Below are 25,324 nucleotides of genomic sequence, written 5' to 3' on the forward strand. Positions count from 1 at the left end.
TCAGTGTGTTCCTACTTTATTGATGCTTGTGATTAACACATTTTTAACTCAACTAACACTCAGCCAAGTAACAAACAAACTCAAGTCCCGAATGGTGGTTGTAAATCGTTGCAAAAAGAAGAGCTATTTTGAAACCTATAATTTTCTAGCTGACAGGTGAAGCAAGAGTCATTTTCTGATGGAATTGGGGAGATGAGATATCTAAAGAAATGTGTTCATGTTCATCCTGGAATTCAGAGACTGGTGTGGATTTATTCTATCTTCTAGGAACCAATTTATCTCCCATGGATCACATGGGGAGATGTGTCTTAATTCTGTTCTTGTGACTGACAATATATTAATTTATTTTCTCCATGAATGAAACATAAATTTGCCCCAGTTTGTTATGCTTCATGCTCCCCAGTGAAAGTTCTTTGAAACAAATATATATATATATATTTTTTTTTCTTTTTGGTAGAATAAGCATTATTAGGTCAGTGGATGGATCACATTTGTGAATAATTCTTTCTGGAAATCCAGAGACATCTGCCTTAGCTGCTTGAGGCTGTATCATATGCATGTGGGCACTGTTAAATAGAAGCTCTAGGCCCCCTTCTCTGGCCAGTGGAGAAATGGAGGGTCATTTCTGCCTTTGGGATTTCTTCCTACTATCCTGGTTTCCAAGGTCATTTCTTAAAATTAGGGCCTTATCAAAAGGTGTCTAACTGGCGCCCTTTCGGCTGATGCCTCACTGGTCAGCAACTTTGGCAGCAGAGCTATTGAAAATAAATTAATATGTTCCACCTGAAATTCTAACCCACAGGGTCAAAGACAAAGGAACAACTCTGAGTCTCCTGATGACTGTTACCGAGTTATACGCCCAGACTCACTAACTCTTTTTTTTTCTTATTATAGTGAGTTAAGAGACAATGGCTTGACTATTTCTGCTGATTTGAGGTTTCTATTTAAAGAGTGATTTAGAATATAGTTTTTTATCATTATTCAGGTACCATGAGAGCAGCAGTCCCACAATCACAGAACGGAGACTTTGTGCTGCTCAGTTCTCGAGGGGAAGGACATGCAGCCTCAGGGGCCACACAGATCCCGTCCTTGGATGCAGAGCCAGTGAGGGGCCAAGGTGGCCCAGAGGCTTCATGGTAGCTCTAGAGGAAACAAGAGGGCAGGTGGTGGGGGGGGGGGCAGGTTGGCCAACTGGTTTGATGACTTCAGTGGGCTCTTTGGTTAGGAATGGCAAAATGGCCCAGGGTAAGGGACCCCCAGAGAGCACATGGTGGAGGCCTGGGAAGGGCAGTCCCCTTCTGCCCAGCAAGGCCCAGATGTCCAAGCTTTAGAAAACAGAAAGCTAAACCATACATGACGAATATGAAGGGTCATGCCCCCTGTGACCTGGGAGCCAGAGGGGAGACTCCCTCCTCACCTGCAGCCCAGCCACCTGGAAGGTGAGGGCACATGTTCACATCCTTGGAATTCAGGGCACAAAGGTGCATGGGATAGAGAAATGAGACCTCATCCCAGGCTTCTGAACCTCTGCCCCTACTGACCAGACCTCTTCCATTTCCCAGAGCTGGGAAAGTGAGTTCTGTGCTTATTAAGTGTTCATTTCTTGTCAGGTCACCAACAACAAAAGTGCTACTTTCCTCAGTTCAGCAGGTTTATTACTAGTTAAGTCAGCAAAAAAAGTCCTTGAGGGAATGAGGGGCACAACTTCTGGGCTGTCAGAGCAGTGGCCTCCCCAATCAGAACATGGGTCCAGGTTGCAAAGAAGACCACAGCTCTTCCTCGGCACGCCTTAGCTGAATAACGTAACGTCTTCTGCCCACTCCTAGAATCAGTGTCAACTCTGCCGCTTTCATGATTTATGTGATGAAAATTAACTCTAAAAATAAAAGATATACTCAATATGGAAAATTGTGTTTTCCAAAAATGCTAACAATGTTCTCTTCCCGAAATTTCGAGTGCTTTTGTTTATTTGTTTTGTTTTTCCCTGCCCCTCTGGAGCCAAGTAAGCTTTCATGACTGTCCTGAGGATGGGATGCATCAGAAGTGAAGCTGTGGGGTCAGCAGTTTCAGCATAGAAAAGGCAATTCAACTGATGCTTGGTCATCTGGGTCCCTCATGCTTGGAATCCAACCACCACTCTCTCTAGGAGCCCAGGGAGCACTTGGGAAGACCCAGCTGAGGTGAGGGTGACATTAGCATCTCCCTGGCATTCACATAAGGGAGCCCATGGGCCATTCCTTAGCCTCCCACCGCCTGGCCAAGGCCCAGAGGAGCAGAGATGACCAAGCCCCTTTCAGCCCCTCTCAAGTGGAATGAAATGGGGAAAATGGACATTGTTCTTTTGAGCCACTCGGTTAAGGATTTTTTCAAACATAGCAATAAACAATTCTAAAATAAAGACTGTAATATGTAAGAATCCTGTTAATATTTGTACAATTATTTTTTTCTAATCAACCCCAAATCTACCCTATCCCAAATTTAAGAGAAAAATTCAAAAGTGAAAAGCAATCTAGACTGTTTGAACTAGGAGAAATTATGCATAAAATATATTCTTAGTGAATCAATATTTCTTTAACAAGTAATATATAGAAAGGTAGAATTTTCTACTTGTGCTAATTTCAATTTATGTGGACACATTAGTTATTTAATATATCTATCTGTACATTAACGATAAAGTATCTTAGAAGGATTAACAGATACGTATATATCACCTATAGATTAAATATAATAGATTAGTTGCAGATTAACAGATTAGTACAGATTTGTCTGTAATCCTTGGATTACCTAGAGATTAGATACAAATAAAGTACCTTATATGTAGGTTAATATAAACTAGATGTACATAGAATCTAAAGATAGATATCAATATAATTAGGTCATTACCTCAGATTGCTCTATAATCAGGACAAAATAATAAAAGCTTTTATGCTAAATGGTATTAAAATTTCATTCCTTATTTGATAGTATTTGAACTGCTTAAATATTATACATTTTTCCCTTTTATAAGAAATAAAAAGATAAATAATTCTCAATCAATGAACTTGTTGCTTTTTCTACTTGAAAGTTGGGGAAAAAACATGAAGACACTCAAGAGCAGATGAAGAAAATATAATTGCAATTACAATATCCTTGTTACCAGTACCTTGAAATAACTCTTTTAAAGGTGCAAAGGCTTTTGTAAGCAAGAGGGATTCTCAATCGACTTTGAAACAATGTGCTTAGCTGGCTTTGTACTACCTCTCATCTTTGTCAGTTAAACGACCAAGAAAAATGAAAATGAAAAAATCCTTAAGAAAAACAGCTCATCTTCATTCTTCACTTTGAATCAACCAATTTACTTTCTTTCTGTTCAGTTTAACCCATTTAATACATCTCTTCTCATGCCTCCCTTCTCAAAAAAGCAGTGTTGTTATTCCCTCCTTTCTGAAATAATCTTCTGTTTAATCAAGTTAGGGACACTTACTCACGACATTCGAAGGTTAAAATAAATTCACACACACACAAAAAAAAATTCACTGCTTTTCATGGTGATGTCCGAAAAGCACGAATACCTTCTTTTAATCTGACTTCTCAGTCAAAACGTGTCTGCAGAAACTGGAAGACAGTACTTTTCTAAAGCTGAGATTTGGTGGTAACTAAGTGCATGCGCCTCATCCACACAGAAAGGATGAACTGTCCCATGGAGAAGTGATGGTCACCAAACCATGGAGCAATCTGCATATTTTAAAACAGACCCCTCTTCCAATTTCCTCATATCATCCAAGCATCTACCTGAGAACCAAGAACATGGCTGTCAACACCCTGTGTGTCTGGAAGTCCTTCTAGAACTTTCCATTCATGCACCTATTAATCAATGACCTGATATTTTTACCATTTCACTACTTTATGTAGGAAAAATGTCTGTGACCAGTGTTGATTCTCTCCATTCAAAATGGTACCACCAATTCTCTTTATTTAAGGAAAAAAATCTCAAAGAGAATTCAAAAGGATAGAGTTTGTGTTTTGGGTTATTCAAGTCAAGATTCCCCAATAGAAAAGAGGTTCAGCAGCTCTTTGGCTTTTCCTTAGGCCAAGGTCACTTGCAATCACTGATGTTCAGCAAGACGTTCATTCTGATGTATCTTTTTCCCTAAGTTCCACAAACGATTCTGTTTTTATTTGCAGCATCTCTCTCAACTATTTGTTTTCTTGTTTAAGTAAAAAAAAAAAAAATACATTCATATTTCCTGTGACCTTGTTGCTTTCCTAATTCAAAGGCTGTCATGCCATCATTTAAGTGGTCTGAATTGGTTACTGAACTCATTTTCCAATCAGCTATAGCTCTTGGGTCTCAAAGTCTCTGCAGGCAGAGGCCTTTAATCCTGGGTAAATATTTTTATGTGAGCAGACATTTTTGCAGTAAAAATAGGAGAAACAACTTGAATGTGTAAAGTTTCAGATAATGCATGCATATGCCTAATCTTCTAATATCGCAACCACCTGAAATGGAATGGTATAAGGAAGCATTTTCTTATAACATTCTTTCTTACTTTTTTACTGCAACTGATTTACATATTTTTGTTATTGTTTGGAATCAGTAGTGACCTAAATATTTGTTCTTGGTACTTGTTTCTTCTAAATTCCAAGGCACATTGATGTTCTTCTGGGGAATATATGATTTTTTGTTTTGTTTCTTATTGCAATTCCTTAATTAATAGATTTTCTTTCTGGATGACCATATTAGTATGGACCATGGTTGATAGGCAAAGTTATTTTTTTTTTCCTGATATGGCTTGTGATGTCTAAATTGCTGGTTGAAGTTACAGATTGCTCAACTCAAAATCCTGTTGGTTGCCAGAATATCTTAAACATTCAATGACATTTATTATCAGTGAATGTGCCTCAGTGTGCAACCCATTTTCCAATCAGCTGTAACAACTGAGTGGCCTCTGTGAGCAGAGATCTGTAACCCCATGGGGGATAGTTTTAAATGAATAGACATTTTCTCAGTGAGAAGAAGAGAGAAAAAAGAACTTGAATATATAAACTGTTAAACAAGTAAATTAAAGAGCCAAAATCTACTCATAGTATCAATGAATTTAGTTAAGCCCAGGTGCTCTCCAGTGGAGTATTTACACAATGGAGTATTTACTCAACCATGAAAAGAGCAAAATCCTGTCATTTTCAGCAACATGGATGGAATTGGAGAACATTGTATTGAGGGAAATGAGCAAGATACCAAAAGACAAAGGCCAATGTCGTCAATCATTTATGAAAAGTCAACCCATTCTATAGAAGTATAGAATGGAACAGTTGCTAGAGATGGCAGAGGACAGCAGATAGTAAAACAGTCAGAATTTAACAGGGTTTTCCAGGGCCTCGAAGGGGGCAACTGGAGAAGTCCAGGGTGCACCATGTGGAAAGTGCACAGGGAGTCTCATTGATGAGTATGATTAATATGCACCAATAATAATTTTAAAAGCACACATTCTACACAATGCTAGAGATGATGCTTTGTTTCCATTCTAATAGTTCCAAAATCAATTTATTTAAACATTATATATGTGTGTGTGTGTGTGTGTGTGTGTGTGTGTGTGTGTATTTGACATTGGCATGTTTTATTGTCTAGAAACACCTGTCTAAAGCTGTGTTCTGGAGCACACCTGTTAGGTTGCTTTAGAAGAACATATTTGCAAGTGTGTTTGACGTTTGACTGGGGGGTCTCACCTCAGGCCAACTTTGTTAAGCTCAGGACATGATCTGCAGTGTGGACCCTTGTCCAGTGGATGCCCATGATCACAGCAAAATCACCTCAATTCACCTCAATGCTGCTTTCTGAGAGTTTTCTAGATAGCTTGTGATGTTGAATGCCATAGAAATAGTTGCTAAATCTTCACTTGATACAAGGGTGTCCACTTTTTCCCTTCTCTCCCTTCTCCTCCCATCTTGGCTTTTTTTTTTCCCATTTTTTTCTCAAGATTCTTTTTTTCCCCTCTATTTTTTCCCTCCTATTCATTCTTTAACATTTATGTCAGGTAATTTCTCAAAATCTAAAATTACCATTGACTGAGGGCAAATGGCATTTATATGTTTTCTTTGACTTAGAAATACACACACATATGTATATTTTATGAAAATACAACAATCTTTCTGATATATGCATATATGTATGTATATTAGAGGGGGGGGGAGAAAGAGATTCTTATATATTTTTTTTTTTTTCTGGGTATCCTGGTATTTGTGAACTTGCTTCTTTGCAAAAACCTTCCCTGTTTATATTACAGTCAGTGCCCTACTCCTTGTAAATCTCATGTCACTGGAAGCAAAGCATAGACTCTGTGCTCCAAGCAGGCATTGTGCTTTATTATTTATCATTTACACAGGTGTCACAGAATACCCCAAAACTCCGAGGCTGGAAGCAACAGGCATGTATTGGCTCATAGTTTATTTGAATCAAGGACCCAGGGGCGACTTAGCCAGTAGTTCTGGCTCAAGGATCTTAGGAGGAAGTAACAGGGAAATCACCCTTGCTACCAGGATCTCAGACTTGCTGTCACACAAGTGACTAACTCTCCTGGCAGTTCTGTCACTCAAACCCTCCACCCCAGCCCAGGCTCTGCCAGGGAAGGCAGAGGCTCCGCCCAGCAGTCTTCTGCAGCCTGGTCTAGGAGCAGAGGTCTCATCAGGTTGTCTGTGTTCTGATTCTGGGAGGAGAATCACTGATTTAAACCCTGAGGTGGGGACCACTGAGGACTATGTTAGAGACATCTAGATTTACCATGTGGAAACTGCTGGAAATTCAGGGTGGGGACAAACCAAAGCAGTTATGGCATTTCCATCAAAAACAGAAAATTAATTCCTGAATAATTCCTGGAGTTGAAACTAGAAACAGAGAGTGGTGCATGCATCTGAGACTTCTCAAATAGCCTGCTATTTCCACCAAAATGGTCAGAGTCCAGTGCCTATGGAGCATGTCTGTAGGATCATCACAAGGGTGATGAAAATATCCAAATATTCTCTATTACCAACGTTGTGCAATGAAATTAAGTTGCCTAAAGTTGTATTTTGATTTCAGTTTTCCTAGTAAATCTTCCTTGTGGTTGTTAACATCAGTGTCAGCTCTCCTGTGGCTAATGTGTGTGTCATGGTAGGTGTGGCACTCATTTGTTTGGGGATACGTTTCTGCCCTCAGTATAAAAATGAACTAATTTGCTTCAGGTTGGTCTCTTCTCATCAGTCCCCCGAGCTAGAATGAAAACACTGTGGGAATAAAACAAGGTAAGACTCATTTTGATGTGAACTTTATTTTTTCAGCTCATACATGTGGCCCAGACCAAAAATTTTAAAATTATTCTTAAATGAAATTACTTTGACATATGTTGCTAAAAACTGGACGCAAGAAACATTGCCCGTAAGACAATTTATCTTTAAAAATACTCTTATTACTCAAGAGGGAATTTGGGAAATATTTAAAAAAATACTAAAGCCCAGTATTTTTCATTTATGAGTGAGAGATGCTAGATTACTCCTCCCACGAAGAAGCAGTGTCAGTTTCACTGTACCAAAGAGCAGCCCCAAAGCTAGGGTTTGTGAACAAGACCCCAAGACAGACGGATTCCGGCTGCTTAGCACTCCCTGCCATGGGCCCTCCAATGGCACTTGCTGGGGGATCAATTATCCATTGCCAGATAGCAATGCTCCTCCCCATACAGTTGCTGAGAAAAATATGACCACCTATCTTACCCCAGCACCTTCACCTGGGCCAGACTCACCTGATCTCTGCTGCTGTGAGCTCTGACGTGTGACTGGGGACAGGGCACCCCTGAACGTCCACACAGTCCTATGGATGCTGTGGCCCATTTCTGTGAACCTGGGCTCTCCATGGGCTGCTTGTGCTTCCTCATAGCATGGTGCACCAACATCCAAAAATACCAAAGAATACAAAGAAGGTTTGCCCCATTTCACATCACAGAAACCATTGACACGTCCCTGTGCCTGTTATTCTGCCAGGTATTTCCCAAATACAGCTTTTTGATATTCTTTTCTACATATGATTGAAATCATCCTAAGTCGGTATTAGTTGGCTTGGCCTAATGGCCAGTGGGTAGTAGATATCCGGAACAGAAGGCCCACTCTGCCTTGGACACGCTGTGGGGCGTGCTGTGCGGAAGATGCCAGCGTCCGTTTTCTGGCCCCAGTACTTGTGGTTCTCATCTTGGCCCTTGAAGACAGAAGCTTAATGATCACTTTCATTCTTTTAAGTGAAATTCATCTCTCCCAGTCCAATGATGCGACTTTCCACTGGGCTGGTAACACAATTCGATTTTTAAACCAAGCTAAGCCTGGTTTTGTCTCTGTAATTGGGTTATTTAGCTTGATGCCTACTGAAAGCCAAGCTTGGTCATGATGGAATGAGCAGCTGCAGAGACTCTAGTGAAGACGAATGTAATCACAGGATTTGCTAAGTTTGGTGGAAAGAAAGTGGATTGGAAGGCAGCCCTGCTTATCCACAGAAGAAAAAGGCACAACATCTATAAATGACCGATTGGAGATTAGAAAAGAAGGCTCCAATGGACAAGGGAATTTGAACACTGACTGGACACTTGATGATCTTAAGAACACATTTTCAATTATATTTAAGAATAATATAAACCAGAGCTGTGGTGCACACCTGTAATCGCAGCGGCTCAGGAGGCTGAAGCAGGAGGATCATGAGTTCAAAGCCAGTCTCAGCAAAAGTGAGGCCCCAAGCAACTCACTAAAACCCTGTCTCTAAATAAAATACACACTAGGGCTGGGGATGTGGCTCAGTGTCCAAGAGGCCCTGGGTTCAATCCCCGGTACCTCCTCTAAAAAAAGAATAATATATATTATGCCACATTTTAAATAGCCCTTTTATCTTGAATATGAGTCAGGAAATATTTATGGATTGTGTGCTTTTAAAACTCAGTAGGGATTTTTAACACTTGCAAAGTTTTTGTATCACATTTTGTTTCCAAATTTTGGTATACATTTTTTTTTCTTTTTCTTATTAGAACTAAGTTGATCAAGGCTGGGCATGTGGCTCAATGGTAGAGTGCTCGCCTGGCATGTGTGAAGTCCAAGCTTCCATCCCCAGCACCATTAAAAAAAAAAAAAAAAAAAGCAGTTGACCAAACCCCAATGATATTTGCAAACCAGCTCAACATTTCTACAATCATAGAGAGAGGTCATAGTCATTGTGATTTATCCCTAAGTCCTTAAATATTTCTTTTTCAAAAAGTTGCTAAACTTAGGCACTTGGCCCAGAGTTTTTTTACTTTATCTGCAGTCAGTGATGGATTCTTTCACGGCTGGTTTTGAATGCCATTGTACCACAGAAGCTTCCAAATGGACTGTTTGGCCACAGTGAGAAATCTTTATTGAAAAGTCCTCTGAATGCAATAATTGAATAGATGTAATTGCAAGGCTCTGTGCCATGTACAATTGTAAATAGCGCTGACAATATAATTTATGCTCATTTATGATACAGTAGCTCATTATGGCTCCAGTTCTCATCCTCTTCATTAGCAGAGCTCATCTGTTTCTCTGATAGACATCCCCATTGTATCATTCGAAGTCTTCTGCCCAGAGAAATGCTTTGCTAATTTACATTGGTGCTGAGAATCCAGCTTGGTGAAGTGCAGATGGCAGGGTACCCTGGCACAGCAATGTCCTAAATAGATGTTGACAGCACATCAAAGGAGGAACAGGTACTGCAAAGCAGCTAAGGAGAAATTCTGCATGTGAGTCACAACTGTTAGAGAAGCAGCTTATGATAAATGAACCAAGTCACGACAGTAATGACAGTGACATGAATAAAGATCAAGAAACCGACAAACACATCCCGGGCTCCGTGTGGACGCCTTTAAGGAGAGGTCAGTATATGGGTTTGTTCAGAGTTGTGTTTCCCTGCCTGGCCTGTTTGTTCCAGCAGCTCCTGAGGGTCAGGAGACCTCTCAGGTCAGGTGCAGAGGAAATCTGCCTGAAGAAGGCAAATGAATGTGCCCGGGGCGTGCTACACGGAGGTATTGTGGGGGACGTTAATTCCACAATGCACATCTTTTTTTTATTTTTATTTTTTAGAGAATTCTCCCCATTCTGCCAGCATGCCTGTTCCCTACCTGGTGGGCACAGGTGTGTTTGATATTCTGGGATGAATTTAGCATCTGCACCTCAGCCCACGCCATCTCCAGCAGAAACCCTGAGAGGAGGCCCCTTTGTTTCAATCAGACATCTGAGAGGCCATTTCAAGTAGAAGTTTATGACTTCTTCTGACCACAATGAATGTGCTTTCCTCTCATCAAAGGGTCCTCCCCTGTTTATTCATGTTTATTTTTCAGACTCAGACTGAAATGTTACCTCCTTTTCCTTGTTTTTGAACCAATAGCTTCTGACAAGTAGCTCAAGAATCTAGCAAGAACAATAAAAGATTGCTAAGTTAGTGTGAGAAAACTAAGGTGCAGTGCAACACTGGGTTCTACAAAGCTTAAGAAAAAAAAAAGCTAGAGGAAAAATGTATCAGTTAACTTGATACTTTCTTATGTACTGGGAAAATACCACCATTATTTCTCATGTTTAAAGAAACCACAATAGAGATCATCTCTTGGGATTTTTGTGGAGACTTTATGAAATAATACTGACACATAGTTGTTAAGTAAAGGGTGAATATTATTATGGGGAAATGTGGATAGCAGTAAAACGGTTTGCAGAGGACTTGGACAGAGGATGACCTGGTAGCATGCCCTGATCCATGGCATTCCTTGCACCCTGAGTAGGGTCCCAAGGAATGAGCACCCCTCATCTGGATCTCTGGTCTTGGACAGCTTCATGCCTCTGCCCTGCAGGTGAGAAAGTAAACTTCTGCAGTCAGGTCTACTTGCTCAGCACACAGACCCAGAGACTGCAGGCACCTGGACAGGGCTTGAGGGGCTGTGGGTTAAAAGGGTTCAGACCCAGCCAAGTGCGGCCACACAAGCCTGTAATCCAAGTGGCTTGGGAGGGTGAGGCAGGAGGATTGATAGTTCAAAGCCAGCCTCAGCAAAGGTGAGGAGCAAAGCAACTCAGTGAGCCCCTGTCTCTGAATAAAATACAAAAAAAAAAAAAAAAAAAAAAAAGTAGGCCGGGGATGTGGCTCAGTGGTTGAGTGCCCCTGAGTTCAATCCCAAGAATAAAAAAAAAAAAAAAAAAAACGGGGAGTAACATACTCTCTCTGCCAAGGGTGATGCATTCCCCAGTACCCTGTGTCATCCAATGCTTCACAAAAACACAACAGTGAGCATTTATTTGTTAAAAGCTTTTGTTTTTATTTTTACTTATTGGATGCTAAGTAAAACATTTTTATACATTCTGCAGGCCAAATGCAGTGTATCTGCAGACAGCATTGGGCAGGATGACTCCCAGATCACAGCCTTTGTGCTGAAAGAATAGGGTCTGTCCACATGCTTTATGTTTTGGGTTGGTGTCATGAAAATCTTCCAAAATTAGTGAATCTAGAATATGGCTTTTATTTTACCTGAAAGGTAAAATGGAATTTTGGTGGAACAAATGGAATTGAGGGAGGTTAAGAAGGGTCTCAGCATTGGAGTCAGGAGCACAGGAGTGGGATCCGGTTAGCTGTGGATGGAGGCTGGTTTCTATGTCTCATCCATCACAGCGGCTACCTCTTTATTTTTATTTTTATTTTTAATATTTTATTTTTTAGTTCTCGGCGGACACAACATCTTTGTTGGTATGTGGTGCTGAGGCTCGAACCCGGGCCGCACGCATGCCAGGCGAGCGCGCTACCGCCTGAGCCACATCCCCATCCCCATAAAATAATTCTTACCAAAGAAAAATCTAAAGATAACATAAAAGCAGAAGAGGAAAAGTTCTTAATCAAACACTGTCTGTGGATGCATTCCTCCCTCCAGAACTCCCCAGGGGCCTCTTCATTGCTGTGTTCCTACTCACAAGCTCTTTGGAACCCTGCTCCCTTCACGCCAGATTCAAGATACACTTTGTTTTTTATATCACCCCAAGATTTTCGTTCGCATATTATTAATGCCCCAAAATGTTTCAGTCTACAGGGTTTTGCCATGATTGAGCAACCTCTTGCTCCATGCAGGTGATTTCTGATAATTTACCACCAACATGAACAGTGACCCCCAGCCGCTCCTCCCCTGCTGGTGCAGCCCCTCTTCCACCAGCCCTTGGTGGGGGGTCCCAAATGGCCCCAGGGAACCGCCCTTCACTCCATCCACTAGGCCTCTGGGCTCCTCTAGAGCCTTCTCACCCCAGATCCCCCTTAAGCCTGGATTCCATCCCATTGGCCACCAGCTGGGAACCCTGGGCTCCCACAGAGAAATGCAGGATTCCTCACTTCAGCAACTCCCACCTCCCCCCAGGGCCCACACCAGTGATTCTCACTCCTCTGAAACACTTTTCCCCCCTGCACCACTGCCTCCCTCCTCAACTCCCCCCCCCCCCAGAGGACACTTCTCCCCACAGTGAACCCTGCACCCACTGGGACACCCCGCCCACAGGGAGCCCTGCACCCACTGGGACACCCCGCCCACAGGGAGCCCTGTGATCACAGGGAACACCCACCCAAGGAACGCCCCACCCACAGAGAAGCCCCGCCCATTCACTACACCCCGCCCACTGGGAAGCCCTCTCCCCTGCCACCCCCCTGCCAGAAAGCCCCACCCAATGGATACACCCCACCCACAGGGAGCCCTGCACTCACCGGGAACACCCCACCCACATGCTCATCCCACAGAATCCACCACGCTCAGGGTGCAGTCACTCATAAGGCACATGGTACCCACAGGGTACCCTCTGCCCACTCCGCCCACAGCACGCTCTGTGCACGACGGTGCACTCACTCACATCTTTCAGAGAAAGGATGAACTCCAGCCTTCCTCCTCTGTGTGGCTGGGGCTGAGTCTCTGGCAGGCTTCTATGGGAGGAACCACTTCCCCTCTCTGCATCTCCACAGCCAGGGGAGGGTGCATTCTGTGCCCCACAGGGAGGGAGGAGCACTGGAAGCCTGCAGGTGGACTTCTGCAGAGCTCAAGGCCTTTCCTTGCCGTCCAGCTGTGTGCTCTTAACACATCACTGTAGTAAATCAGCCGCAAATGCAGCTATCCACTGAGCCCCATGACATCTTCCAGGGAACCTCAACTACGGGGTGGTCTTGGAGACACTCAATGCTGGCTGAATGTGTTGTCCTGGTGTCCTTAACCCATCCCCTGTGTTTTCTGTAAACTGGTTTTTGCATCTGAGACTTGATCACATGCGTTCTGGAGGGAGGGATTTGCAGAGGTGGGCTTGTATTTCTATCCAGATATTTCAGGAGGCAAGTGATAGCAAGTCAGCCTCCCTTCTGCTAAGTCCTGATGGACACAGAGTTGATTTGAAATGACTTTACAGAGGTTAAATGTGGGTAGCAGTGTGATGGTGAGCTGCTGACCCACCAGGAAGAGGACACAGAATTCTCAACTCTCAGCTCCAAACCCACCATTTGGATGTACTGTATAAAGCTGACCTGAGTCCTGTCAACATAGCTCCCTGCCCGCTACCTGGACATTGCAAGAGACATGTGCTCCTCCAGGTCCCAATATATCCCTTTTCTGCCTGCAGGGATGTGGCCCCCAGGTGACTTCCTTCAGTGGGAAGAGATTCTGTGTGACTACTGTGTGACACATTCCTCCGGTGGGTGGTGGTCTGCTTGCACAAAGGCCTCACTGTGTGCCTCCTGAACTTCACCTGGAGGGCCAGAGCCACCCCTCGCAAGGAGTTCCAGTCTCCACCTCAGAGCTGGCCCTCTCTCCAGTCTGTCCTTGGCACTCCCTCTGTGTGCTAAAAATAGTAACTCTTCCTTCTGGCTTTGTTTACACATCCTTCAGAGTTACACAATAGATCCTTCAATGGATTCCTCCTACTTCATATTTGCATCCTTTGACCAAAAGCTCCCCAAACCCTCCCCATGATTATTGCTTTGATTTTCAATTAAACTGTACTAATTGAGCAAGGAAATGCTAAGAGGCACCATCAAGGGGGCCGGGGTGTTGTTCTCTCTGCTCCTCTTGCATAGCAGCAGTTCAATTGCCTTTGATAATTTGGATCAACCACTCCAGCCAGGAGGGAAACCCTCTCACAACCTGTTGTTTTAGTGGAATAAGAAGCCCCAACCTCCAGGTGTCTGACTCATCCACTAACTGGATAAAACCACTGTGGAGTCCCCTGGTGGAAACCATCTCCAGGGGACTCTAGGACCTCTGATGCAGCAGAACTCAACTTTGTTGGGTTATCACGTCATCTTGAGGCCTCTGCCATGTTGGGTTACAATGCAGGTGATTTCAGGAATTTTTTCCCAGAGTGGTTTTACCACGAATCTCACACATTTTATTTTGATCATTGGCTTAGCTCAGCTGTGAGACAGGACATTGCAATCACTATTACCGCTGTTGACCGGTGACGAGTCCTTGCTTCCTCGATGTTGAAGAATAACACCAGAAAAGCACACGCCAAGGCAAGGTCAGAGTAGAAATTAGAAGTTTATTAAAGGACAGCAGAAAAGACTTCTCCCGGAGGAAGAAGGGGACCCAAGAGGTGGAGTCCATGGAAGTGTGGTTGTCTCCCCTTTTTATAGTTTTGGTGATGGAATGTAAGGGGGAAGGGTTAGGACACAGGTGGGCCAAACAAGTAGTCTCAGCAGGAAGAACTTAATTATCTCGTTTTGGACTGGGCTTATCACTTCTCTGGGATGGGCTATCTCCAAATCTGTTGGGGGCTGTTTCCTGGGTTCCATTAACATTTCTTTGGGGTGGACTTTGGCCAAGGGCCTTTCTGGGACATTCCATGAGTTGTCCTGCATTTCCAGGAATCATTCTCAGCATGGCCTCCATTTTAGATTTCACTGATATTAGACCCGATTTACCTAATGACACTGACTACCTAATTTTAAATCTGGCTTAATCACCACTGTTATAAAAAGGAGCACATGTGATCGCTTTGAAAGGCTGGTTCCCCTTACCACACACCCAGTAGTGTCTGCTTTTGTTATGGGCCAGGCTGTATGGGCAATGACCAAACCTTCTGCATTTTACCCTGGGACTCCAATGTCTTGTAAGAAATGCTTATTCCATGAGAAAACTCCGCCTCTGCCATCCTGATCCTGCTTAGCAGACCCTGCTTAGAAAGGCAAATGTTTCTGTTCTTCTTATGCAATGTAAAATTGTTCTCTTTTTGGTTCCCATTTTTACCCTGTCAGAGAATGATTATCTAGACATTAGTAAATAATCTTCAACTTGGACCCTACTGAAGGCAGATTTAAAATTAGGTAGTCAGTGTCATTAGGTAAATCGGGTCTAATATCCAGTGAAATCTAAAATGGAGGCCATGCTGAGAATGATTCCTGGAAATGCAGGACAACTCATGGAATGTCCCAGAAAGGCCCTAGGCCAAAGTCCACCCCAAAGAAATGTTAATGAAACCCAGGAAACAGCCCCAAACAGATTTGGAGATAGCCCATCCCAGAGAAGTGATAAGCCCAGTCCAAAACGAGATAATTAAGTTCTTCCTGCTGAGACTACTTGTTTGGCCCACCTGTGTCCTAACCCTTCCCCCTTACATTCCATCACCAAAACTATAAAAAGGGGAGACAACCACACTTCCATGGACTCCACCTCTTGGGTCCCCTTCTTCCTCCGGGAGAAGTCTTTTCTGCTGTCCTTTAATAAACTTCTAATTTCTACTCTGACCTTGCCTTGGCGTCCTTCTTTGGTGTTATTCTTCAACATTGGGGAAGCAAGAACTCGTCACGGGTCAACAGCGGTAACACTACTAGGGTCATTTTGACGCACTTCCTGGTTAAGAGCCACTTATGATTAATGTGGTTTTGGAGTATAAAGATGTACTGTAACTCTTGGAGGGGGTCGAAGGGTGTAGACTTGCAGCCTGACCCTTGGCCAGCCAGCTGGTGAATCCAGACCCTGACCTGGTGAATAAAGATGGTTCCATCCCCTGTTTTAAAATCTCCTTGGTGATTTATTGCAATCTCGCCATAACACTTTTACCAATACCATGCAAAGCTCATGCTCCCTAGAGCTGAGCCTGCTTTTCAGAACCTTGGGTTTCAAACTGCCAGTCACAATGTATGAGTGGAATGAAATAAATTCAATGGACTGGCACCATATATTTTAAAAAGTAACAGAGCTGCATAGAGAATACAATAAGAAATACCAGAGCCCATTGCAGGTAGTAAGGTTATGCACAGATTTCTTAGACTTCTGTTCAAGTTTCAATGTGTGTGATCATGTGTTGAGTCATGATACAAAATGTACCCCTTACTGTGAGTTACCACAAAAAAAAAAAAAAAAAGAAAGAAAAAAAAAAGAAAAGAAAGAAAAAAGAAAGAAGGAAAGAATTTTGAGAACAGTCATGCACTGGTGATTTGGTGAAATTAATTTAAGAGAAAAACTGACCCTTGATACTCAGCTTAAAATTACTGAAAGGATAATATGGTAGTTTTAACACACATAAAACACTGTAAGGGTAAAATTTCTAAGCTGCAAAAGCCTGAGTTAAAGTGTAAATGACTGGGCATTGTAAAGTTTCTAAGCTGCAAAGCCTGAATTAAAATGTAAAAGACTAGGTATTGTTAAGTTCCTCTGCTACACCCAGAACCTGAAATTCCTGAGATAGTTAAAACAACGCCCTACTGGCCATTTAGCCTAGGGCCCTGTGCAGTTTGTCACAGGGCCCGAACCAATCAGTTTGAATGTGTACCCCGCTTAGGAGTGACCAATCACCCCTGCCCAGCCTGTTCCTGCCAATGAATGTACTAATCATGTCTCAGAGTTGTTGTTCAATTTTCCTGCACCTCATGATGATTTGTTCTGATGTATGCAAAGCCCCCCCCCCCGCCCTCCCCAAAAAGTGTACTTAAGCTCTGCTTGACCTCTGCTCGGGGCTCTGGGCTGCTCTATCTTCCTGAGTGAGCCTGGAACCTCAGCATGCTGAATTAATAAATCCCCTTGCCAATTGCATGAAGTCAGTCTCTTGTGTGGTCTCTTTCTCCGACGCTCCGCTGGACCCTTACAACACTACCTAAGACCATGTCCTAAACAGCCACTAGTAATCCTGGCCCCTGGATCTGGCATTATGATTTTGATCATTTGCCAATGAGGAACATAAGCACAGATAGGTCCTTTCCTGAAAGCTGATGGTCAAGAGGCTGCACAGTTACCATCAAACATGAGCAGAGAGCTTATTTGGAAAAACAGTTTCCCCGGCTCCCTTGGCAGTTTTTTACCTTATCATATAGCAGGAGAAAAGAGATGCATGGGATTTGCTTTAATGACCTTATTAGCATAATGCCAATTTGTTCCTAAAATGATAAGCCTAGGAGAAGGGATGACAGGGCCCTGTGTATACTGAGCAGCAGCTGCAAACATTGGCAGCATCCTGGGGTCCTAAGGTCATGTGTGATCTCACTGGGAGAGTTCTGTGAACAAGTTGGGATGCCTTCCATGGACCATCCTAAACCTTCATAATCATTTGGGGCTTCAGTTTGCACAAGGAGTCAGCAGCATGTGCCAGGGGGTCCTAGGAAGGTGGGAGCGGAACCAGTGGGGCAGGAAAAGTGGCTTCCATTCTTTATTTTGTATATTTCAATACTTTAAAAAATCACTAATGAGGGGCACATACTTCTTCCATAAAAGAAAACAAAATCATTAAATACTTTATAAATTGTTTACAGGCTATTTCAACTAACAACATATTGAGGAAAGAGTTCTGCATTCTTTTTAGATATTTGCTAGCTTCCTGGGGGCCACCAGATAAAACTTGGTGGAAAATGAAAAGAAAAGAACATATGAGATTCCAGCCAATTTGTTCCCATGTTCCAATGACCTCGCTCAGTGTTTCTGAACCGGCAATGAGTCCTCACCACAGGATCCAATTGGCACCTGTAACTGAGATCATGTGGGCTGTCACAATTAGAGGATGCTATTGGCATCTTTCAGGGAGAGGCCAAGAGTGTTGCTAAACACCATGTGACACACAAGATGGTCCCCACAACAGAGGACTGTCTGGTTTGTTAACGCCTATTGATCCAGGACTGCAAAGCCCTGATTTAGATTTAAAAAAAAAAAAAAGCATCCTAAACAAATGGACTCTGGAACCACTGTCTCTGCTTTGATTTTCAGGTGTCATTGCCATGGAGACCAGGTGATGCACACTGGCAAGTCCAGTGTCTGTGCAGAACTTCCAAGGTCAGAGAGGAAAAAAGGACAGATAGTCAATGAATCTGCAGTGGCAGCAGTAACAAGCAAGGCCCTGCAGGTGCTGATTTCCTCATCCATCAAATCTGGAGTCAGGCCCCTCAGGAGCAGGGGATTCTTATCTGCTTCCGTGTTGATACTCAGGACAGCAGTCTCTGCAAGGTGTGACTTGCTTTCTCTCCTATTTCAACCACTTTCAGAAAGCACACTCTAATGAGAGCCCTGGCTGCAAAACTCTTCTGACAGATCACAGCCATCTCAATCAGAGAGATTTCAAAGCACAGATGGCACAGGCTGAGTGGAACTGGGACTTGGAAACTCAGAAGGAGCCAGAGAGTTTGTTAATTTGATAACATATCTAGTGTGTCATTTCTTCTGGTGGAAAATTCGACATTGAAGCTGTCATCTTGGATTTTTTTTTGGTCCCTGTCTCGCTTCAGTTTACCCCTATTTCACTTTATTATTACTTTTGAGGAGATATTCCTTTAAAATATGATGTTGATCTTCTTGGAAGAAAAATGGAAGTGTGGACATTTTCATGGAAAGTTCTGAACACTCTTACAATGCCAGAATGGAACAACCTAGGCATTGTCCATGTGAGGCCAGAGTTCAGAATTTTCCCAAGATGATTCATCTCGTGTATTTCTCTCTCTCTCTCTCTCTCTCTCTCTCTCTCTCTCTCTCTCTCTCTCTCGAAGCTATTACCAGGGTCTCATTTTAGCTGTAATTGAAACTTGAACTAATGGACAGTATCAGGCTAACACCTCTGGGGAAAGTCCTAGTTATCAGAGATCCATTTAGTATAAGGACTTTTAACATATTATACCACTAAAAAAAAAAAAAAAACACAGTGGTGAGTATACAAATAAATGGAAGACAATTAGCAATTGCATCAGAAGCCTACACAATGTATTCACCCATTGCATCCACCTTTGACTTCTGAGAATATGGCCCAAGGAAGTAATGGAAGTAATTTCCAAAATGTAGTTAACTACCTCTGTTTCTGTGCCCTAGAAACACGGGGTCCTTCAACTAGCAGCTCTCTTTGGGGGATGCCCACTTCTCTGCTCTCCATTCGTGTGTTTCTATGGGGCTAATACCTTCTTGGGCTTCGAGAGAGCAACCCGTGGCTCAGGTCTGAGAAATGTATTCATTTCCTTCTTTGGCCACTGTGATCCCTTTAGAGCCAGGGACATGGGCCATCTCAGTCTTAGGCCTGGGAGGTGCAGAGCATTTCTGGTACTGGAGAAACACAGAGTTCCCTTTCTAATCAAACCTAATGCTGTGAGGTTATAAGCTTGGAAATGAAGGATACCCCATGTAGAGAGAATCTAAGAATCCTTCCACCAAGGAAAACCATGCAGCCCAGAGTTTAAACTTAGGCTGGAATCCTTGCTTTTTTTTATACTGGGTGCTTGTGCCTGGGCAGACTTTTCATGCTCAGCCCTGTGTTCCTGCTACAAAGCACCTCTCCTAGCAGGGGCTCATGAATGTTTGTGAAATAAAGACACCCTGGGGGGACAAGATCTTCCTGGGATGTGAATGAAGTCACTTCCAAGTCAATGCCATTCTGAATTTTTCAGTTATAACACTTGATGCATGCCTGTTTTTTAAAAATGTGTTTGTTTGCACAGTCTGTGTGAACTGGATACATAACAAGCAAACATTTCCAAATCAAGGGGAGTCTGCATGACACTCATTGGAAGTTGCTCATGTTGCACATACTTCAGGTTTCCCTGGCATGAATGTAGGATGAAGGATGAATGTAGGCACCCTGCGAGCTCTCCTAGGGGACTCCACACACTTGCTGAGCAAGAAGCATGGTCCCGTGCAGAGTGGGCCACCCTCCTATTTCCCTGGGGCTTTCTGTGCCACCTCCAATTCCACTGAGGTGCCTCAAGTTTTTAGATCCTAGGCCCATTCTGTTCCTAGGTCGCAGGGGTCAACACCCTCTATACACCTTGGGACAGTCTTTCTCAATGATCCCTGTTATCCCGTAACAACCCCCCTATGAATCTGTAGGGGCTACCAAACCTGAACATGACTTACATGAAACTCAGCTCATACCCAGCCAGAGAGATGGTTTTGTTTCTAAGAGGCAGAAAATCACCAGGACTTATATCCAAAAGAGTTTATTTATTTTTTTTTCCCTCCCCCTTGCCCCTCATAACCTCTTATAATTTTATGTATCCTTGAAGGTCTCCTACCATTTCCATATGCTTTCCCTTCTCTCTCCGTTTCTCTCCCCCCATTCGTCTTTGTTTACTGTAGTCTTTTCCTCATGCTCTTTCTTCCTGTTCTGTTCTTAGTTTTTCTCTTTATATCAAATCATGAACTATGTAATGCGATAAATAATCAATAAAAAAAAAAAAAAGAGTTTATTACCAGGTATTAAAGCTAATTTCTGTTAATGCAATCACTTGTTTAATAAAAATTTACTCAACCGGTGCTCAGATCCTTCAACAAGCCTTGGGTGACAGAGGGGACCAACACTCACCTGGCTCTTGTTCCCTGATGCTGGCTTTCCAATGAGAAAGGTGGAAGACAAACGTGTCCCAGGCTATGTGCATGGAAGGCTAAACAGGAAGGGTGACAGAGGGAAGGCCCAGGGAGCCTTTGCCATGGGATCCTCAGAGGAGACCTTTCTGGGGACATTTGAACTCTGAGATTTAAAGGATACAGAGGTATCTGCCAATCATAGAGCCTATGCACGGGGGTTCTAGCAAGCAAGGAAGCCCAGGGACAGAAGCTACTGGTGCCCTGGAGGTGCCAAGCAGGAATACAGGGGTGGGGAGGGACAAGGATGGAAAACAGGACAAATAGAAGGCAAGGAAAATGGGGTCTGGCTGACTGGCTTAGACGTCGATTAGGAACGTGATTCATATCGTCATGGAAAATAGCACTGGAGGACCTGTGATAGAACATGTTACACATGGACAAAAAGATATTTCTGTATCGTTTATGGAGAGAAAAAAGGTGGAAGCAGGTAGCGTAAGTATTGATGCATGATGGCCTTCTGAGTGGTTTCCCCATGTCTGTCTCTGCTCTCTGTGAAGGGCACGGGGGAAGAGGGAAAGGCCCACTCGGGCTGTCCCCTGCACCTAAATTCAAACACAACTGAAGACTTAAACAAGGTTGCCACAGAAACCTTAACCCAGGCCCCATGTGCTACATCGGCAGAGGCTGAGGATTCAGTGCGTCAAGTAAGGGCAACCCCAAGGGCAGATCCAGATCCGTGCTTCACGGAACAGGCCAGTTTCCCTGTCCTGCTCAGAGGCCCGTCACATGCCAGATCTGCAGAGAAGGTGTCTCTTGATGCCAGTGGTCCACACACTGTCGGGTGGGTACTGTGGGTGCCACTCGGTTGCCGTGCACCATCTGGAAGCAGGCAGAGGTAAGCCCCTGGGAGCCGAGAGGCCATTTCCCAAACTGACATCTCAGATTCCCCAAATACATCACCTGAAACGTGCCGATTGCTAATTCCTGTGGCGTCCCCCCTGCAGGCCCCAGAACAATTGCTGGGTTCAAGTTTATCATTTGTGCTGATCAGAGACTGATTTTTAGATAATAATGAAAGATCTTTTGGGGGGAAGGAAATAAATTCAGGGGTGGGTTTTCACTGCCTGTACCTGCAGGTGGATGTTGAAGGGGAGGTGTTGGTCTGGGTGTTGTCACCCACTTTGGCACCACCCTCGGATACAAGTGGATTTGGTTTTCCTTTCCGACTCTGCTGTCTGAGGGGAGTTGTGTGGACCCTGTCTACCTCGGGAGACCTGGATTCCTGATTGGGTCTAGCTAAGCCCCAAACAGCAGAAGTTCATGAGCCAACAAATAAATGATCCACAAGAGATCCCATACCTAAAAATACGGACAAGAAATTCACTCCTGGGTAGAATTTTCAAGATTGTAACTTATTAAATCTCCAAAAATATCTGGATAAAATATTTTTAAGTGGCTTTTTTGAAGGCACTGTAGAGCTGTCAAGGGAGACAGGGCTGGGGGGGGCAGAGGCCTTGGTGAAGGGGGCCTCCCTGATGCTCTCTGCAGCTTGGACTACGCCCTTGCAGGTGTGAGTGCTCTGAGCCAGCTCCCGACCTCCGCGGCCTTCTGCAGGAATCCCAGCAGACTCTGAAGCCCCCCAGCATTCTCTGCAGCCTCCAGAGGCTAGGGGAACCTAAGGGGCCGCTCTTGGCCCTCAGGATAGCTCAAACTTTAAAAGCCCAGGGCCAGAGGAGAAGGAAAAAGAGAAAAATTAGCTTGGGAGTGGGAGGCATTTGATAATGCCTTATCTGCATAGGGAGGAGGCAGAACCTGCCAGGAAAGCTCATTAAAAGACCAAGGAGCTCAACCTAGCAATCAGCAGCCTCACAGCTCCGGGGAGAGGAGATGACAGTTCACAGCTGCCTGGAGTGGGACAGGAGGGCCACCCTGGTACAGGCAGGGCAGAATCACTCTCTCCCTGTTGTGGCTCCCGTGAGTGTTCCCAGGGGTGGAAAAGAAAAAAAGGTGGGACCTCTCTGAGATGCATACCCAGAACTCTGAATCTTCTGTACGTCCAAAGGCACAAGGTCAAGTAATAAAAGCAACAGAGGCGGATTTCTTCACATCATGGAGTAAGGTGAAGTTCCTTAATTAGTTCATAAGAAATGAAGCCTTATAGGAAAAGACAGAATTGGCCCAATAAACTGAAGAATTTTATTTACTAAAGAACAGCAGTAATTAGTTTGATGGCGGTGTTCAGTTCACAATGAACATGTGCATCAAAACCTCACAATTGCACACCTTTGATAATGTGTGATTTTTTAATTTGTGGACAACATCTCAGTATAGCTGCTTAAACACACACACACACACACACACACACACACACACACACACACAAATAAGAAAAAGCAAGCCACAGAACCACTAGAAATGTACAAAAGGAGAGGTTATGTAATAGAAATCTTTGAAGGAAATTTTTGAAGCAAGTATTTCATGTACAGAAAAGTATATCCAAATGGCCACTGAAATTCATTAGATTGGTTGATTCTGGAGAAGTCCTGACTTGCAGGGTTGAAAAGAGATATTCTGCAGTGCCAGTGGAATATTTCTTGATTTTGTCGTTATGCATATGTGTTAATTAACTTCGTGAAAATTAGAGTCCTACATCTATGATTTGTGCAGTTTTCTTTATATCAACTATAAGATGAATTTTTATTTAAAAATTATTCAAGTAAAGTTTACCTTAAAGAGCAGGGAGCACCTGTCCAACCCATACGGAGTGACAGGGGCTAGACTTACCTGTCTACCAATTACAGACAAAAAGGGGGGGGGGGATGGAAAATAATGATTTCAAAGCACTGGACGTCAGCCAGCCAGAGACAGTGACCCTGAGCAGAGGGATGCAAACTGGACAGACTCCAAGCCCTTCAGCCTGGGCCAGGGGAGGACACCCCAGCTGTGCTGCAGGGAGGGAGAAGGTCCAGCAGGCCCTCAGGTTGTGGGGACAGAGCTGAGCTGGGCACAGTTAGGATCCAGACGTCAAAACCTAGAAGAAGAGAGCAGAGCACAGAGAACCCAGAGATGTTCAGAGGAGCCCATGAGTGTCCAGCAGGACATGGGTCAGCCGCATGCCAGAAGCCTGCCTGATTCTGGGCTCCCACCACCCATCCTGGAGGCTTCTGGACTCATGGAGGCCTGGCTGGGGCACCCAGCAGGGTCTGCATCCAGCACCAGGGATGGTTAGCCCTAGTGGGAACTGATCCAGCTGCAGCTAAGATTCCAAAAGCAAGACCTGAAGAGGAAAACCCGTTGTTAAAGGAAATACAATGGTGATCCCGCCATCTTTCTCCTTCCTCTTCCTCTTCTTTAATTGGGAGAGACGTATGTGTTTCCTGCTGGAGCCCTGGAATTCTACTCTGTGCTGGATAAGGAAGATGCTTTTCCCAGTCACTATCTAATAGGACCAGGCATCATCCATGCTATCTCAAAAAACCCCATTTCCTGTGATTGTTCTGATACCCATTAAAGCAGCTTCCTCTTGTTGGAGTAGCCTGTTCTGTTTCCTAGAACTTAACTTGGGGCCCATCATACACCATGGGGGTGAGTTTCAGAGTGTAATGTCCTCAGGGAAATGTCATTCCCCTCTCAGTTGCTTCCTTCCCACCCCTTCTGTTCTGTTTTCTCCATTAGCCACACCTCGGTGCTTCTAAAACTGTATCCATGGTGGTCTTGGCTCCCTGCTAGTAGAGTTCCAGTCAGGGTCTTCCCATGAGCATCTATTGCAGAGATCTGAAAGGTGCAAAAGCAGGCACGGCTTTGATCTCCCATGGCAGATGCAGAAATGGTGCAGGCATTGGTGTGCAGTGAGGATGAAGCATTGCCATCAGCTTCCTGGCTTCCTCCTGAGAGCCAGCTACTTGGATGCCACAGGCATAAATTTCAGGGGCTCCTACAGCCTTTATGAATGTGTTGCCCAGTTCCCCCCACCTTTTCTTGGAATATCCACCAATTTCCTGTATGAAACAATTCTATTAAAAATCTTCAGTGGTTCAGTCCTGTTGATGAATCAATTCCTTGTTTATATATTGGGTTGGTTTTATTTGTTTTAAAACACAAAGTTTTGTGGATCTTTAACGTTTATCCTTTGGTTAATTACACCTAACATGAAATTTATTGCCTTAACCACACTTAAGAGCACAACTAAGGAGTATCAAATACATCCATATAGTTGAACAATGAACCTCCAGAACTCTCTTCTTGTCAAACTAATATTCCAACCCTACTGAAGCAGCAGGCCACTTTCTATCTGCAAATTTGATGGTTCAAGTCCATCATGTAAGTGGGTAGCATGGTATTTGTCTTTTGTGATCAGCTCATTTTGCTATATTTATAGATTTATATCTATAATTGTATTTGTCAGTCTTTTGCTATTTAACCTAAGCATGGTTGAGGTGTTTTAGACTCAGTAAAATAAAGCATACTCCTGTCCTAGAATTTCAAACTATGTCACTCATGGGAAAAATTCTACTTATTTTGTTGCTACCTGTGGCCCTGATAGAGCATGTCCACAGGGC

Source organism: Spermophilus citellus (genome assembly GCF_964194105.1).
Source record: "Spermophilus citellus genome assembly, chromosome: 3".
Taxonomy (NCBI): domain Eukaryota; kingdom Metazoa; phylum Chordata; class Mammalia; order Rodentia; family Sciuridae; genus Spermophilus; species Spermophilus citellus.